The sequence below is a fragment of the Lissotriton helveticus genome, chromosome 2_1 (assembly GCF_964261635.1).
Source record: "Lissotriton helveticus chromosome 2_1, aLisHel1.1, whole genome shotgun sequence".
In the NCBI taxonomy this organism is placed as follows: Eukaryota; Metazoa; Chordata; class Amphibia; order Caudata; family Salamandridae; genus Lissotriton; species Lissotriton helveticus.
Genome location: NC_136059.1, coordinates 1,167,190,323 through 1,167,203,456, shown reverse-complemented (window position 1 = coordinate 1,167,203,456; position 13,134 = coordinate 1,167,190,323).

The window sequence follows — 13,134 nt, the reverse complement described above, 5'->3', positions numbered from 1 at the left end:
TCTCCTGCAAAATGGCAGGCCCCGCACAAGACCACAGCAGACCGCTGCAGCGCCTCGCACCACAACTCCAGGGGTCGCCGCCCCGCGACCCGCAGCCCCTCGCCAGCCGGCACCAGGAAGGGGCAGCGTCGTTTTCTCGGATCCACCCCGCCTCCAGTCCGCCGGCCCCCACTCCACAGAGGCCTCGGGGATCGCCCGGTGAAGGACTCCGCCAGGGGTGTCTAAGATGGCCGCCTGTACGCCCGGTACTCCAGGTCTCCCATTTCTTCACCGCTCAGGATTGTGCCAGGTCGTGTACAGCCGTCCCGCCGGCGATCCCGGGCACCACCACCGATGACCCCTGTAAGGGTAAGTGCTGGGGTCCCCCAGCTCCGCTTATAATTGCTAAAAGTAGTGACCGGCCGCCGGAGCTCTCAGGAGATACGTCTCACTCCATGGCCAGCTAAGCCACGCCCCTACTCTCATATTTTTAACCATATCCCAGTATCCTACTAATAAAATATTTGCTTTGGTATATACTGTGAGGATTTTTTAACTCACTACCTACCACTTTTTTCTGGATTCCTGCACTATCCAGTTTCGTTTTATCTAAGAACTCCCAGAGACTTTCTTGTGGTTAAGTCTACCCTGGTAGTGTTACCCTAACAGGGTGTGGATAGCGCAGATGATAAAGCATGTCACAATAAGTGAGTGAGGCATCTACTCCAATATCTTTGGATATCCCAGGAAGACAATAGAGTTTGAGCCGGTTTTCTTTTTCTTCATGGTCCAGTTGCCCTTTTGTGAGTAATTGTTGTTTCTGGGAGAATGCAACTCGTTGAAAAATCTTCTGCTCTCTTGATGTGAGATAACTAATTAACCTTAAACTGCTCACAGTCATTGACAAAGCCAATAGTCCTCACTGGTTTACAGTGTTTGTTATTTGTGTTCTATATCTTGATACAATAACAGAAAGCTCAGAGAGGAACCAAAGTGCCAGTTGGATGGCATGCTATGGGAAGCAGAAAAATGTAGCTTACTTGTTTAAGCCATTCGCCTGATTGTATAGGCCATGGCCCTTTTAGAGACCCCCCAGTTTTTTCATCAGTGGCGGCTGGCGGCTATGCAGAGTGGTGAGCAGGCAAATGGGTGGTGGGTGCATACGGGTAGCAAAACTACATTAACTAAATTTGAGTCAGCATGCATTACATTATTAGTTTAAAGCTAAAATATTTAACTTTAAAATGGTTATGTAAGGCATGGCAGCGATTTAGGGCATATATACACACATACAATACATTTGAAAAAAAAAAAGTCTCTTAACCTGCTGCAAGTACTAGCTCCGGTCCTGGTGTTCTTCTCTCCTCCAGTGTTGCTCCTGCCAACTCAGCTAAATAATCCTGGTGCTGCTCTCATGCTGTTAACCAGCATGAGAGCAGCACCAGGATTGGATAGAGCAGGCTCTCTCAGTGCTCCAAAGGGCACTGGAGGCCCGTGCTTGCTCTCAACCCAGTTGTAGAAGGCAGCTAGGTTGAGAGGATTAAAGTGCGCACGTCTGGGTGGCCGTCACAAGACAGACAGCCAAAAAGACATGGGCACTTCAAACTTAAAGTGCCCTGCCCGTTACTCCACTCTGCTGCTGCCACTCAGTAGCAGCCCCGCCCCGACTTGGCGTGGGATGCGGGTTTGCCTGAGTTAATGAAAAATTAAATGGTAATAATGTTTATTACCAACTTATTTTTCAGCGTGGTCATTTTAATTAGTGGGGTGACGCTCCTCCGCCTTAAGGGGGGAGCCGCACCTGCTTTTAACCCCACTTAAAGCCACAACATATTATGCCTACATAATTCTTTAATTTCACAACTTGAAAAAGTTATGCAAAACACTTTACTATCATTAAATGTAGAACGAAGCAGTTACTGTCTGGTGTCTGCGACTCCAGTACAAAAGCAATATGAATCCGTAACTAACATACCTAATAAACAAACCTTCATACCAGCTTGAAGGGTCGCATACGTGCAAAACTCGAACTTGCCTTTAATATTTATAAATACTGTAAATGTAAACGAGCCCCTCTGTCGTGAAAGGGATGGCTATTTCAGCTTGCTTTGGCTGAGGATGCCTAAATAGTGTTTTTTTTTTTGCCAAGTCTCCCTCAAACAGCGACATAACTCTGCTTTAAAAAAAAGAGAATGTGACTAGATTGCATTTGTGGGAGAGGTCAATGTAACTGTGCCCCATTATCACTCACTCATGCCAAGCCCCTTGAAAATAAAAGATGATTCGCCTCATTTCACCAAATGGTACACTGATTGCTCCTCAATCTCTCTCGCACAGAATAAAGTGTCAGCTGCGCCCTCGGAGCCCTAAGCGGCTCTTTTGATTTAGAGGATCGGCACATCAGCTTTGTCTAGATTACAATTGTGCATGGCTGACCTTTGCTCGGGAATGAGTGCACTGCTTCCAAATGTTTTTTTTCCAAAAACCAATGCATTTTCGTAACAATTCCGTTAATTCTTGCAATTCTCACACATTGGTATCATTTAATGTGTTGTTTGAGGGAGACATTTCAGAATTTTGTTACTAAATGTTAAATGGGGATTATGCCATTAATGTTAGTGTCAGGAGCACGTGCAGTCTTATGAGTAGAGCTGGATTCTCTTTGTAATAATAAAATGGATATTTGCACTGGGATTAAAAGATCAATTTCCGTGAAGGACGAACCATTTTGATCGAGTGCACATTTTGCATCCGCTTAAATACAACAGTCTACATTAACTAAAATTTCTCTTTGGAGCTAAAAATTAAAATCATTCTGAGGAATCAATATCTTGACATTTCAGAGCACTGGACTTAAACAATAAGCTATTGTGCTGCAATTTTAGGATTAGTGGTAAGGTTTTTTTTTGCATTCCAAGGAAAGCTTATAAAAGTCCTCGTGCAAATTTGTATTTTCGTCAGGATTCACATCTCCCTAGCATGACTCACCGGGCCACATGCATCAATATTGGAAATAGTAATTACCTAATTGCGATTTTTTGTGAATCACAATTCGGTAATCGCTATTCCTATTGTATGAAACTCTGATTTTCATTTAGCGATTCCTAATGGGTCGCAAATCGACCTATTTTATGAATATTAATGAGATAGGTCACAATTTGCGACTCATTGGGAATCGCTTAAATCTGAGGAATGGTGGCCTGCTGGGGTCACCTTCCTGTACAAAAACAATCTTGAGAGGCATTTCCCCCATTCTATGGGCCTCATTTACAACAATTTTATCCAGGCCAGAGCTGCAAGTCACTTCGTTGAGCTTCCCTGTGTCAAAAGAAAAGGGCAGGAATGTGCCGGATCTATGAGATATGGTTAATTCTTGTCCTCTTACACTGCGCTGGTGCACAAATGTCTGCCTAGTGCCAATGCATGCACCCTTGCACATGACGCAAGGATGCCTGTGTGGAAATCAAGTTGTTTTTGTGCAGGAAGGGACACCCTACTTCATAAAAACAACTGTTACGTCACCCCTGGGAAGGCGTGGGGTTATGACACATTCCCATATATTCGTTATGTTGTAAATCTGGGAATGTGTCAAAAGCCATGGGCCTCGGGTGGGAAACCCCACAGCAATGCCCATGGCACATCGCCCCAAGGGAGTCTGCGTCAACGGAGCAACTTGCTCTGCGTTGCCTTACATGACATCTTTCAGGTCATGAAAAGCCATACAGGGTGGCTTTCCGTGGCCTCGTAGATATGGGTCTGCACTGTGCACCGCCGGAACGTCAAGAAAAGTTCCAGTGGCACACATGGAGAGTTGATAAGCCCCTATCTGTGCTGCAGAATGCAGCACAAGGGGAAAGAGGAAAAAATGAGGAGAAATGAAAATATTTCTCATTACACTTGCTCTGGGGGGAGGCGTACGTTTTTGACGCTGCCCCAGTTTGACACAGAGTAAGGTAAGGCAGCTACTTGTGATGCTTTGTCTTACTCCATATCTAAGAGACCAAGCAAAGCCAACCATGTTGACTTTGCGTGGCCTCATAGATAGAATTGAGAGGCCTGAGTCACCAAAGCGTCAATAAAAGTGTTCACTTCTCGCAGTTTGCCTCACCAGAACTGAGTGATGTGAACTGCAAGAACTTTACAAAGCTGGTGCTATTTGCAATCATTATCAGCCTGATTCATCAATCTCCCGTTTTGCGAGCCCCTAATAGCGATTCATAAGGAATCGCTATTAAGGACTTGCAAAACGGGATTCATGTAGGAATTGCTAAATAAATAGCGATTCCTACACAATCCTTATTTGCGAGTAGCAAATTGCTAATCGCAAATAAGGAATAACTCCCCATTCATTCCTGTGGGCCTAAAGGCCCATAGGAATGAATGGGGAGTTATTCCTTATTTGCGATTAGCAAATTGCTACTCGCAAATAAGGATGCGATTTCAAGGGTGCTAGGGGTGTCCAAAGGACACCCTGTAGCACCCCTGAAATGTAATTTACATTGCTGTTGCGCACACACATGTCCGAAGGACATGTGTGTGTGCAACATGCAACTTAGAAAAATGCATTTAAAAGCATTTTTCTAAGTTTTCGCTATTTACCACGAGGTTTGACCTCGCGGTAAATAGCGGCCCGAAATTGCGAATTCGCAATTTAAAAATGGTTCATGAATTGCATTTAAGGAATCTCAAATAGAGATTCCTTAAATGTAATTCCTCGCAATTTAGCGAATTCGCTATTACCGATTTTTGCATTTGGGATGATGAATCCCAAATGCAAAAATTGCACTCGCAAAGGGCCAGATTCTCAGAATCTGGCCCTTTGCAAGCGCAATTAAGCTTGATGAATCAGGCTGTATGTTCGGTGTGAGAAATTCAGCCTCCCTCATTCCGAGGGCAGAAAACTGGAAAAGTTAATAAATATGTAAAGCTAACATCCAGGTCTGTGTAATGGCTCTATTCCCTTGCTGTCCACTAAACATGTAATTCAACAATAAAGATAACCATACAAAGAGTTCCATTTTAAAATAGAAGACGTATGAGTGACAGATGTGTGCTTCAGAATGATGGTCAAAGGGAATACTAGTACTTGGGGGCTGTGAGCTGGTAAATGGCTAATACAAGCTGGATTTGTGGCAATTGTCATTTCCAAAATGGCAAGCAGTGAGTGAACGTGGTTAGTCTGAAACCTTTAAATCCTTAAATAGCGAAAACCTCAGCCAACTCCTTCTGACTGCTGTAATCGCGTAATGTCATTTTTCATCAATAAAATTGGCTCACTAAGTCTGAATAATTGATTCCATTGAATGAACCTTGTTGCACAATCATCCATCTCTTTCCACCTTCAGCAATTGCACCCTAAGAGATTTTGGCCCAGCCTCAGAATCCTAAGTGCGAAACACCCTGCCCTCCTTTAAGAAAGCATCTTCATTCTGGAACATGGCAAAGCCAACATCATCGTTCTTAGTCTCCCTGCATTGCTACCAATCATCACCAACTTTACAACCAGCTCCTTAGCAAGCTGGGTAATCACCTAGGGCTTCATGCATCAAAATTGTAAATTGTGAATACTTAATTGCGAATTCCTGAGAATTGCAATTAGGTTAACTCAATTTACAATACATGAAACTCAAAGAGTTTCAGATTGCGATTCCTCGGGGGTCGCAAATGACTCTACTTCATTAATATTAATGAGGTAGATCTCTATTTGCGACCCCTTGGAATAGCAAAAATCATGGGGATGGTGGCCTGCTGAGGTCAGCAGACCACCATGCCCATGATTGCATTTAAAATAAGTAATCTTTTTTTTAGTAAAGCAGCCCATTTTCCTTAAAGGAAAACGAGACGCTTTACAAAAAGTAAAATAAAAATGTTTTGTTTTATTTTTTAAGACCAGACGGTGGTCCGTGGGACCACTACCTGCTCGTAAGAATGCTTTTACAACCATTAACAAAGAAGATGGGGTCCCTTGGGGACCCCTTCCCATTTGTGAATGGGTTACCACCTTCTTGAATTAGGTGGCAATATGCGAATGTTTTGCGACCACATTAACAGTCCCAAACATTCAAGCATACCATTAGAATTTGGTATTTGGAAAGGATGCCCTAAACATGCCCCTTCCAAATAACAAATCGCAAACTCATTTTGAGATTCGGTAACAGGTTTACAAATCGCGAATTGGGGTTTGCTGCATCTGAAAAGCATTTTTTGTGTTCTCAAACAGGGCAATTCTGTGAATTGGCCTTTTTGCGATGGCAAAAATGCTTGATGCATGTGCCCCCTAGTCTTTTACACATGCCATTATTGCACTCATCATAAAGAAAACTACAGGAGATTATGTTATTCTAGTCAACAACACCGTGGTCTTAATGTGCTTGAAATAGTTGTCTCATGTCAACTCACCTCTCATCTTCTAAATAATTTCAAGTCTAGAGTGAAGCCACAAAAGAGCCCTGAAACCAGCCCATTAAACTTAGAGAAGAGCTCCTTTCACCCACCTTATGCAGTGATACTATTTGATCAGCAGCTTTTCACACTATCGATCAGCACGTGCTCATTGGTAGATTGACAACCTTCACAAGTATCTGCTGTACCTCCCTGGTGTGGTTCCTTCCTAATTGCAAAATGGAATGTATGGAATAAAAGTAAACCCTTTGCTCTTTTTAAAGAACAGACTTCCCCCGAGGAGTCCCTCAAGGATATTCCTTGTCTCCCATCTTGTTTAATGCATATATGCCAATAGTGCCATTTAAAGTTCTTTGATCACCCTGGAAACCTTCTGAAGCTATCCAGTTGTCTCAGTCACATTCATTGGTAGCTGCATATCCGATCCAACAGTCTCACTGACATTCACTGGTGGATGCTAAACCTTGATAGTGACAAGACCTACATTTCCCTGTTTGGTTTGGTCAACCCATCAACTCTTCCAACTTCTAAGCCTGAGGATTTGCGTTCCCTTCACCCTCGTAAAAGAAGCACGCAAAGTTTTGATCTCTCATTGTTCCCACAGATACACGCCAATTGCAAAACGGCATTTTTCATTTTCAGCATTAAAAGGGACCTGCTAATGTTAACTTGCCCATAGAAAACAGCCTGGATCTAAAATGTGGTCATGTTCGCCTGGACTTCTGTAACAACCTCTGCACGAGTCATCCCACATATCCCAGGCTAAACTTAAAAAAATAGAATGAAATACCATGAGCATGTACATGTCTGCTCCTGGATCTCTCCACTTGCTCTTTGTGAAGGAAAGACTGTTGTTTTAAACATTGTCTTGCCCACAAAAGATTAAATGACCTACTCCAAATTACCATGCTAGCCTTTTTATTCCATATCAACTAACCCAGATTCTCCATTCTGCTAAACCCAGGATGTGGACATTTTCACACCCAAAAATCTTTGACATTATTGTGAAATAGTTCGTAGGAATAATAAACAAAATTGTTGCAGAAGGTCTAAATGGGATCCATTACTATATCAGGTAACTTCCCAACCACTCCTCTGGTCACACCCCTCGAGTACATGAGGACACCAACAGGATTAGCAGAACGTAATAAAAATCCCAAATTATTAGATACATTAAAAAGAGCATGTATGAAATACCATATTTTGGACTCAAACATGGTACAGCCTAATGCCTTTCCCAGAACTCCTGTGGGAAGAAGTCAAAGACAAGCTATCAGAAGAATTGATTATGGTTCTGCCCTTTGTGGAGCAAGTAAACTCTTGTCAAATATTTAACTTGTATAGTAGCTACAATTAATCTATTCAGTGATACACTTTACAGCATTCCACAGAATTTGTAAAACTAAGGGGCATAGTTACAACGGAGGGGCAGACCACTGCATTAGCTTCCTTCCTTAAAAGCCACGCTCCGCCACTACGCAGTATTTACAAGAATACAGTGCAGCCTTGCGTTACCCCGTACACTGGGGCCGATCTGGCTTCCTAGCACCAGCGCAGTCACCTTTGCATCATAGTGCAAGGGTGCTTGCGTTGAGGGAAATGATTGCTTGTGTGCAGGAAGGTGTTCTTTCCTGCACATAAACAATCTGAAATGGCATTTTCAAACTTCTATGTGTGCTGCTAAGTGCAGCACACATAGAAACAGAAAAAACGAGGAGAAATTACACACTTGTTGAGCCAGGGTAAGACCAGGTGTTCCCTGGTCTCAATTTTGTCATTGCCCCATATTTACACCACCCTTGTAATATCGGGCAGCATCAAAATCAGTGGGTGTTGCGGTGGAACGCCGACCACAACATATATTGCCCGCCCGTTTCATGCTAAGTATAGCTTGAAAGGGTGCTTTATTCACAAGGCATCATTAAAGCAAGTTAAGTCGCTTAACACCGCCTTGTGAGTAAGGTGAAGCCCCTTTTATCACCACAGCATCTAGAAAAGTGACATTGTGGTGGTGATAGGGGCTTGTAAATATGCCCTTAAATGTTAAAATATATAGAATAAGGCTATTCGGTATCATGATAATGTTTACTTTTCTATACGTTTACTCAAGGTTTATTCCGAACAAACAACACTGACATTTGTATCACGTTCAGACCTCAAGGACCAATATTTCTGATTCTATTGGTGTTACAGTTATCAAAGTCAGGCTGTTAAGGGAATTTAGACATGTAGGGGCATATTTACAAGGGCATTGCACTACAGGAATGTCACTTTTAACGATGTTCCAGTGGCACAATGCCCTGCTCCACATTTACAAAGTAGTGTTAAGCCACTTTTTGTGGTTTATCACCGCTTTGTAAATATGGTAACCTTTCACACAGATATCTGTGTGAAAGGGGCGTGCCGTAGGTGTTGCAGTTGGCGTTCCACTGCAACACCCACTGCTTTTTGACGCTGTCCCAGATTTACAAGGAGGTGTAAATCTGAGGCAGCACCAAAATCTAACGCCTCGCAACAGGCGTTAGAATGGCCAAACGAGCAGAAATGCTTTTACTTCTCCTCGTTTTTTTGCTTTTTAACTGTGTGCTGCAGGATAGAGCACACACAGAAAGAGCGAAATGCCATCAATTATTGTATGTGCAGGAAGGTGTCCATTCTTGCACATAAATAATCATTCAATAATGACGATTTGCTTCTTTCATGTGTGCTGCAGAATGCAGCACACATAGAAGTAACAACTAGCAATTATGGATTGTAACAATCATTGCCTGCAATGCAGGCAACCTTGCACACGAGTTTAAGGGTGCCTGTGTTGGCACTAGGCAGCTAATTCTGCCACCAGTGCTAGGGAAAAAACAGGGGTGCGCAGTATTGTAGTAAATATGGTGCTTCCCTGCGTTTTAGAAATGTTGGAGCGCGCACTGTCAAATTTGGTGCAGCTCCGCGCTCTGACATTTGTTGTAAATATGCCCCTATTTCATTAGTTCACTTATTATTTGTTTCTTCAGGTCAAAATAGCCACATAAACACAACATTAATTACAATAGAAAACAAATCACAAATAATAGCATGGTATCTAGACTATTCATGAGAATATTATACCAAAAGACATTAAAATTAAAAAGACACACCTGCAAAATAAGCTGCCAAAATGGATCCACAGTAAAATTCACATGATCTAAAATAAAATCTAGATAATATCTTGGCAGTCACAATTAAAAATGAACTCAAAGAATAGCAGCTCAGAGTAAAAGGAAGCATTTGTATAAAGAGAACTTACAATTAATACATTTATCCTCATGTAGTGACAAAGCAAGATATCTAAGGTGCAGGTTTATTCAAATCACAAAAAACCATAAAGTGCATCATGGCTTGAGTACAGAGCTTATCTCATGGGCATACTCTTATTGCTTCACCAGGTGCACATCCATTTGGAAATTACAACAAATGATGTACAATACCCACTCTAGACCTTGTTAAAATGTGCCTTCCTTCCATAAACAAATCAAAGCATGTTCCGCGAAGGCTCTGTGGTAGTGGTACTTTTTGTCAGAATAAACAACCTAACTCTCAACGTGCAAGCTCCATACCCTCCCAATTACAACTCTTCTCTCCATGAAAGTACTCTGCCAGGGCTACATTTGAGCCCGTGGTTTCCGGTGTTCGGCACCAGCACCTAATTGTCAAAATGGGCACCTATGGCAGTCTGCCACATGGTGATGCTGCTTGTCTAATTTACAGGTGAGCACATAAACAGTTGTTTATTAACTGAATACATTTAAAATAGTAATACCTGACGCCCAAGCAATTCTTATGGCTTCAGGGAACTGGGCTAGAACTAATTATTACATTTGTAGGAGTGGGATGGTTAGTAGTTGTGTTGCTACCATCACTGGCTGAGCTGGTATGGGCAGCTGAAGTCGCCTTCTGACAAGGGTCCTGGCACTTATTGTTTTATAAATTAAGCAATTCTCTTTGCAGCCACGGCTGGCAGTGGGAGTACCTGCAGGGCGGTGACGTGAGGAGGGGGAGGGGCATTTTGGGGGGGGTAGTAATGTATGGATTATGGAGTTTTACAGGTAAGTGAACATTTAAATACGGTCGAGGTAAAGCCGGAAGACATGCAATTACCGTGAAAAGTACGGAGTTGATGTCTGACAACTCACAGAAGGAGTTAGTCTATACAACCTTGTAGCGCCTCTCGGCTGGTAGGAGAGACTGTGGTCTGGAGAGGCTGTGTTTCCCTGATGTCCAAAGCAGTGGCAAAAAACTATATGCCCTGAAGAAATTGCCTGATGAATACTATGGCAATGAAACATGTCGGCAAGTAGAATATGGCTGTATAAATAACAAGTTTCAACGCAGGGACACTGTACAAGTGCCCCAAACCATGGCACAATCGCTGCTGCATCTGCAGATATTAATCCATTGTCATCCATTAAGTCATTTTTAATCACTTATAATCCATCTTTTAATTTTCTTCACTTATGTTTTCGTTCTCTCATCAATGATCTTTATTTCGTTGCAATTGCAGCATAAAAGATACAGAATGTATAATATACATTTCCACATTGTTATCAACAACTATACAAAAATATACATCAAGAAAGTGCATAGTGCATGACCAAAAAAATTTCCATAACCCTTCACAGCTAAATCATGGGTTGGGGCTTGAAGCACACATCAATAAATATAGTTAAAAGATTAGTTAAAATATTTACAAGGTTTAAAAAAACATTAAATTGGGTTATAACTGCCAGATAACAATTCTCACTATATACGCTTAAAATGGCAGAGACAATTTTTGTCTAATAAATTTTACAGCCAAGAGAAATCTGCTGATGCCAAACACAATTACTTGACGAGTGTCCGTAATTAATATTCGACCAGCTTCCTGGTACGAAGTTGATCCGATATTACGGCACAATGGCACTATCCATTTCCTTCTTGTTTCTGCATAGCTTGAACAGAAAAATAGAATGTGAAAAATGTCTTCTTTTACATTGTTTGTGCATAAAGTGCATTTTTCGTTGTTGATTTTACCCCATTTTGTCTCGGTTTCCCGGGTTCTTAGTATGCCATACCTATATTTTAGATACAGGGTTTTCGCCAATGGTGGCTGGATCTCATCAAGAAATATTTCAAACTGGGCCACATTTTTTACCATTCAAAATTTTTCAGTTGTAGGGCCATGTATTCCAACATATACTGCGTCATGGCTCATAAGGGCCCAAAATGAAAGTTTAACTATTTTCTTTGAAGACACAGTCAAAGATTCTGGCTGGCTCCAAAAGTGGGATAAACCCAATTTTGTTAACCAAGTTTTGACATGTTTAAACCAAGAGATCTTACTACTCGTATCTAGTTTCAGTACTTCTACCAGTCCATTTTTATATTCAGTTAACTCAGGGGTAATCCACAACCTGACCCATAACAATAGCGGTCTTAATATTGCATGTAAATCGGTGCGTCGTATGTTCATATCTAGGAGTAGGGGAAGTAATGGAGTATTATTAGGAACCTTTAATAATCCCCTTATAAACTTATTCTCCAAGATTTCAAAGGTCTTTCTACACACAGGTCCCCAGAGTTCAGCCCCATACAAAACTGCTGCCTGGACCTTGCATTTAAAGAGCTCTGATGCTGGGGTAACTGCCTTATTTGCACATTTGTTATGTCTTTTTAATATAGGAAGACAATTTTGTTTGAACACAATTTTTGATTTTTCTAATTGGGGTTTCCAATTTAAAGAAGAATCTAATAATACCCCCAAATAAGTAAAACTTGGTTCATAATCAAGCTTTTCTCCATTCAGGGTTAGATTTTTCTTGAAACTTTTGTGAGGATTGAGAGCCATATATTTAGTCTTTTTTACATTAATTTCTAACCCTTTTGTAACACAATACTGCTGGAACCTATCTAATAGGATCTGTAGGCCCCGTGGGGTTTGTGAAATGAGAATCGTGTCATCCGCGAAGAGGAGGGACGGAACTCGTTCCCCCCCCAGGCGAGGTGAGTCGTTGTCACAATTCTCCATGTAAACTGCAATATCGTTGACAAGAAGGGAGAAAAGTGTAGGTGCCAGCACACACCCTTGGCGCACTCCTCTCTTGATAGGGATTGCATCTGTGAGTTCACCATTTGGGCCCCATCTTACCCTAGCATAGTTATTCTGGTGTAACCCAATCACTAATTTCAATAGTTCACCTGGAAACCCCTGCTTTTTCAGTGATTTCCACAGTAAATCACGAGGAATAAGGTCAAATGCTGCTCGTAAATCTACAAAGGTAACATATAGATTACCTCTGCGGATGATAACATATTTCCAATACAGGCAGCATAGCCTTAATACCTGATCGATGGTCCCTGTCTTTTCTCTGAACCCTGCCTGATACTTGGATAAGACCAAATTTTCCTCCAACCACGTATTTACGCGGTTTAGAATGTGCCTGGCATACATTTTCTGTGTTATATCTAAAAGGCTAATGGGGCGATAGTTCGCTGGGTCGCCTCTATCCCCCTTTTTAAAAATAGTGATGATTTCTGCCCCGTCCCATGTATCAGGAATTTGGTCACCAGCTGCGATGGTATTAAACAAATGGTTTAAGTAAGGTGCCCAGATCTCCATATTATGCTTATAAAGATCACCAGGGATCTTATCCAGGCCAGGGGCCTTCCCTTGCTTCACAGAAGCAATTGCTGTTTCAGTCTCTTGTATGTCAAAGATTACCAATGGGTTTTCATCATTCTCTA